The 6,000-nt window shown below is 49.8% G+C and overlaps 1 protein-coding gene across 3 annotated transcripts in view; it reads right to left on the bottom strand.

Moving 5' to 3' along the window:
- Nucleotides 1-261: 261 nt before the first annotated feature.
- The window catches only part of LOC311520947 (myosin-IIIb-like), a 156,052-nt gene continuing 150,313 nt past the window's right edge, over nucleotides 262-6,000 (bottom strand). The window contains exons 31-32 of one of the 3 annotated variants that reach the window (XR_014711733.1): nucleotides 1,959-2,057; nucleotides 262-870 (exon numbers count right to left, since the gene is read on the bottom strand). The gene's annotated coding sequence lies outside the window, so the exon portion shown is untranslated. The remainder of the gene's footprint in view (nucleotides 871-1,958; nucleotides 2,058-6,000) is intronic. The other 2 variants (XR_014711734.1, XM_084628940.1) reach the window with 2 other exon arrangements.

Below are 6,000 nucleotides of genomic sequence, written 5' to 3'. Positions count from 1 at the left end.
TTAGAAGAGCACAGGAGGGCACGGTACGCATCAGAGAAGCTTTGAAAACCAGTTTCATGGCTGGACAGGCTACGGTGTGAAAGTTCTCTTTGTTTCTCCTTGATGAAACCCCTTGCCCCTTGGTTCACTCTACTTCCCTGTAAGCTAACCACCCTCCCCTCCTCCCTTCGATCACCGCTTGCAGAGGCAATAAAGTCATTGTTGCTTCACATTCATTCATTCTTTATTCATTCATCACACAAATAGGGGGATGACTACCAAGGTAGCCCAGGAGGGGTGGTGGAGGAGGGAAGGAAAATGCCACACAGCACTTTAAAAGTTTACAACTTTAAAATTTATTGAATGCCAGCCTTCTGTTTTTTGGGCAATCCTCTGTGGTGGAGTGGCTGATTGGCCGGAGGCCGCCCCACCGTGTTCTTGGGCATCTGGGTGTGGAGGCTATGGAACTTGGGGAGGAGGGCGGTTGGTTACAGAGGGGCAGCAGTGGCAGTCTGTGCTCCAGCTGCCTTTGCTGCAGCTCAACCATACACTGGAGCATATTGGTTTGGTCCTCCAGCAGCCTCAGCATTGAATCCTGCCTCCTCTCATCACGCTGCCGCCACATTTGAGCTTCAGCCCTGTCTTCAGCCCGCCACTTACTCTCTTCAGCCCGCCACTTACTCTCTTCAGCCCGCCACCTCTCCTCCCGGTCATTTTGTGCTTTCCTGCACTCTGACATTATTTGCCTCCACGCATTCGTCTGTGCTCTGTCAGTGGGGGAGGACAGCATGAGCTCAGAGAACATTTCATCATGAGTATGGTTTTTTATCTTTCTAATCTTCATTAGCCTCTGGGAAGGAGAAGATCCTGTGATCATTGAAACACATGCAGCTGGTGGAGAAAAAAAAAAAGGGACAGCGGTATTTAAAAAGACACATTTTTATAAAACAATGGCTACAGTCTTTCAGAGTAAACCTTGCTGTTAACATTACATACATAGCACATGTGCTTTCGTTACAAGGTCGCATTTTGCCTCCCCCCACCACGTGGCTACCCCCCTCAATCTTCCCCCCTCCCCGTGGCTAACAGGGCGGAACATTTCTGTTCAGCCACAGGCAAACAGCCCAGCAGGAACGGGCACCTCTGCATGTCCCCTTAAGAAAAGCACCCTATTTCAACCAGGTGACCATGAATGATATCACTCTCCTGAGAATAACACAGAGAGATAAAGAACGGATGTTGTTTGAACGCCAGCAAACATACACTGCAATGCTTTGTTGCACAATGATTCCCGAGTACGTGCTACTGGCCTGGAGCGGTAAAGTGTCCTACCATGGAGGAAGCAATAAGGCTGCCCTCCCCAGAACCTTTTGCAAAGGCTTTGGGAGTACATCTAGGAGAGCCGCGAATGCCAGGGCAAATTAATCCTTTCACATGCTTGCTTTTAAACCATGTATAGTATTTTAAAAGGTACAGTCACTGGAGGTCCCTTCTTCACCTGCCGGGTCCAGTAGGCAGCCTTGGGTCGGTTCGAGGGGTACTGGCTCCAGGTCCAGGGTGAGAAACAGTTCCTGGCTGTCGGGAAAACCGGTTTCTCTGCTTGCTTGCTGTGAGCTACCTACAACCTCATCATCATCTTCTTCGTCCCCAAAACCTGCTTCCGTGTTGCCTCCATCTCCATTGAAGGAGTCAAACAACACGGCTGGGGTAGTGGTGGCTGAACCCCCTAAAATGGCATGCAGCTCATCATAGAAGCGGCATGTTTGGGACTCTGACCCGGAGCAGCCGTTCGCCTCTCTGTTTTTCTGGTAGGCTTGCCTCAGCTCCTTAAGTTTCACGCGGCACTGCTTCGGGTCCCTGTTATGGCCTCTGTCCTTCATGCCCTGGGAGATTTTGGCAAAGGTTTTGGCATTTCGAAAACTGGAACGGAGTTCTGATAGCACGGATTCCTCTCCCCAAACAGCGATCAGATCCCGTACCTCCCGTTCAGTCCATGCTGGAGCTCTTTTGCGATTCTGGGACTCCATCATGGTCACCTCTGCTGATGAGCTTTGCCTGGTCACCTGCAGCTTGCCACACTGGCCAAACAGGAAATGAGATTCAAAAGTTAGCGGTTCTTTTCCTGTCTACCTGGCCAGTGCACCTGAGTTGAGAGTGCTGTCCAGAGCGGTCACAATGGAGCACTCTGGGATAGCTCCCGGAGGCCAATACTGTCGAATTGTGTCCACAGTACCCCAAATTCGACCCGGCAAGGCCGATTTAAGTGCTAATCCACTTATCAGGGGTGGAGTAAGGAAATCGATTTTAAGAGCCCTTCAAGTAAAAAAAAAATGGCTTCATCGTGTGGACGGGTGCAGGTTTACATCAATTTAACGCTGCTAAATTCGACCTAAAGTCCTAGTGTAGACCAGGGCTTGGCCCACATAAGGGAACAGGGCTGGTCAATATCCTGTCCTGGCTAGGGTTAGCAAATGACTCCCTGAGCCAGAATCTCTGCAAATAGCTTCACTATTTGTCAGGAGGTGCCCCATCATGGGGCTGCATAATTTACAGATTATGGCTGTTCATACACTGCTTCTCAACCAGATTGCTATTCGCAGTATGTGGTTGGTCACCTCTGTCACACGGAATGGTTTCCTCTTCCCAATTGGATAAGGAAGCGTTTAAACTAGGAGATAAAGGCTAAGAGTCTCTGTCTGGAGCCTGGTATTGTTTGGGACTCTGTACATGAATAAAACATCCCTGCGACAGTGATTGGCTGCTAGCAAATTATGCAGAATGCACTGCCCCATAGGGATAATCACTGGTGTTTTGAGGACTGCTGTTCACTTCCTGCAACGCTGAGCATGCCGAACTTTCCCAAGTAGCGAATAATTCAATCCCACGAATCAGAACATGGCACTTTTACTTGCAAAAAACATGCACCATTTTTTTTTAACTGTGCAAGCAACCGTGAGGAGGAGCAGCTAAGCAGAGACCAGCATGGTGGCATTTGAGTAAAGCCCCTATCCCATTAGAGGGTCCTGTAGACAGCAGGAAATGCCCCTCTCAGTTCCTCTGTATTACGCTAATGAAAGGTGGCCACAGGGGCGGGGAGGCTGATGCCCCAGAATACAGGCAAGTTCTGAGCATTGCTAAAGGACAGTGTGTCATTCAGAAGGTTGGGAAACGCTGCTCTTTCCCAATTCCCCACAACTGTAAACTCTGTCCCCACCAATGTACGCAATTCACTGGTTACAGAGTGCAGAGACACAATGAGCTGATCAGAGCACTGTGAGTCACTAACATCATCACACTTTGTGTTCCATTGTGACTTACTTTATAAATATTTCCTCTATAAAGGGAAGGAGAGGTGACTAAAAAAGCCAGCCTTTAGAGACATTTTAAAGGTTATGAACTCAGTAATCACAAAGATCTCAGCTAAGCAAGAAAAGTAAAAGCTTTAACTTTTAGTTTTAGTAACTAGGGTTAGTAAAGGCCTTAACTGGAGCACTGTCACGGATGGGTATAAACTGTTCAGGAAGGAAGGGTGGGGGAGAAAAGGTGGAGGAGTTGCACTGTATGTAAGGGAGCGGTATGATTGCTCAGAGCTTCAGTATGAAACTGAGAACAGCCTGTTCAGAGTCTTTGGGTGAAGTTTAGAGGTAAGAGCAACAAGGGTGATGTCGTGGTGGGTGTCTGCTACAGACCACCCGACCAGGAGGATGAGGTAGATGAGGCTTTATTTGGACAATTAACAGAAGTTTCCAGATCATAGGCCCTGATTCTCATGGGGGACTTCAATCACCCTGACATAGAATCATAGAATATCAGGGTTGGAAGGGACCCCAGAAGGTCATCTAGTCCAACCCCCTGCTCAAAGCAGGACCAATTCCCAGTTAAATCATCCCAGCCAGGGCTTTGTCAAGCCTGACCTTAAAAACCTCTAAGGAAGGAGATTCTACCACCTCCCTAGGTAACGCATTCCAGTGTTTCACCACCCTCTTAGTGAAAAAGTTTTTCCTAATATCCAATCTAAACCTCCCCCACTGCAACTTGAGACCATTACTCCTCGTTCTGTCATCTGCTACCATTGAGAACAGTCTAGAGCCATCCTCTTTGGAACCCCCTTTCAGGTAGTTGAAAGCAGCTATCAAATCCCCCCTCATTCTTCTCTTCTGCAGGCTAAACAATCCCAGCTCCCTCAGCCTCTCCTCATAAGTCATGTGTTCCAGTCCCCTAATCATTTTTGTTACATCTTCTGAGAGAGCAATGCAGCAGTGCACAGACAATCCAGGAAGTTTTTGGAGAGTGTTGGGGACAACTTCCTGGTGCAAGCGCTGGAGGAACCAACTAGGGGCCGTGCTCCTCTTGACCTGCTGCTTACGAACAGGGAAGAATTGGTAGGGGAAGTAGAAGTGGGTGACAACCTGGGCAGCAATGACCATGAGATGGTCAAGTTCAGGATCCTGACAAAAGGAAGAAAGGAGAGCAGTAGAATATGGACCCCAGACTTCAGAAAAGCAGACTTTGACTCCCTCAGGAAACTGATGGGCAGGATCCCCTGGGAGACTAATATGAGGGGAAAAAGGAGTCCAGGAACAAACCATCCCGATGTGCAGAAAGAATAGCAAATATGGCAGGTGACCAGCTTGGCTTAACAGAGAAATCTTCAGTGAACTTGAACACAAAAAGGAAACTTACAAGAAGTGAAAACTTGGACAGATGACTACAGAGGAGTATAAAATATTGCTCAAGCACCATACTACCCTTCAGCCTTCTTTTTGCTAGACTAAACAAGCCAAACTCTTTGTCTCCTCATAACATAGGCCCTCCATTTCCATGACCATCCTAGTAACTCTTCTCTGCACCTGTTCCAGTCTGAGTTCAATTTTCCTGACCATGGGAGATCAGAATTGTACACTGTATTGCAGATAAGGTCTTACCAGTGCCTTGTACAATGCTTCTCCCTTGCTACTCACCACTGGAAATGCCTTACCTGATACATCCTAAGATGGCATTTGAGTTTTTCACAGCTGCATCACACTGGTAGTTCATAATTACCCTATGATTGACCTACATATCCAAGTCTCTCTCCTCCTCTCTCTCTGTCACTTCCAACTGATGAGCCCCCAGTCTCTAGCAGAAATTCTTATTATTAGACCCTAAATGCATGGAACCCCACAAGGTAAGAATATGGACAGCAAAGAGAAAGAGAATACAAATATTGACTGGAGTAGTAGTCAGATAACCATTACACTTAGTGAAAGAACTACATCCAATCCAGCTAGAAAACTGGGTGCGCACGGGCAGCATGTGACGCCTGCATTTGGGGAGTCTAGGTCTGAGTGCTGGAAGCTCCCTAGAAGTGGGGGTGGGGGGACCATCTGTGCCCAGAGAGTGGCCCTACCCCCTGCTCTGCCCCGAGGTCCACTCCCCACTCAGCCTCCTCCCCCTGAGGCCCCACCCACATTCCACTCCCACTCTGCCCCAGGCCCTGCTCCTGCTTGGCCCCCACCCCTGAGGGCCACCCTTCCCACCGCTCACACCTCTTCGCCCCCTCCCCCATCAGGCCCCCAAGTACAAAAACTTGGGGAGGGGGCATTCGCTGCCCCCAGGCACCCCTAATTGCTGCCAGCTGCTTACCAGAATTCTCCAAAGGGCTCTAGGCCTGGTGGAGCTGGCAGGGGATCTTCCTGGCCATTGCAGTCGGTATTATTCAGCGGGGTGTGGATCAGGAGAGGGGGTGAAGAGGCGCAAGTGGCGGGCAGGGGGACCATGGGGGAAGGGGCGAGGAAGCGTGAGTGGCAGGCAACGGAGGGCCATGGGGGAAGGGGCACAAGCGGCAGGCAGGAGGGTCTTGGGGAAGGGGTGGAGCAGGGACAGGAAGAGGCAGAAGATGGCAGGGCCTCAGGAGGAAGAGGTGGATTGGGAGTGGGAATAGGAGCATTGCAGGCAGGGCCACAGGGGAAGAGCGGAATGCGGGAGCGGGGCCTCGAGGCAGAGCCATGGCCCGGGTGCCCTTTCGGTGGCAGTGGTCCA

Source organism: Lepidochelys olivacea (genome assembly GCF_965140295.1).
Source record: "Lepidochelys olivacea isolate rLepOli2 genome assembly, chromosome: 5".
In the NCBI taxonomy this organism is placed as follows: domain Eukaryota; kingdom Metazoa; phylum Chordata; order Testudines; family Cheloniidae; genus Lepidochelys; species Lepidochelys olivacea.
Note: the sequence above shows the minus strand (reverse complement) of the source record. Positions and strands in the feature narration are given on the sequence as shown.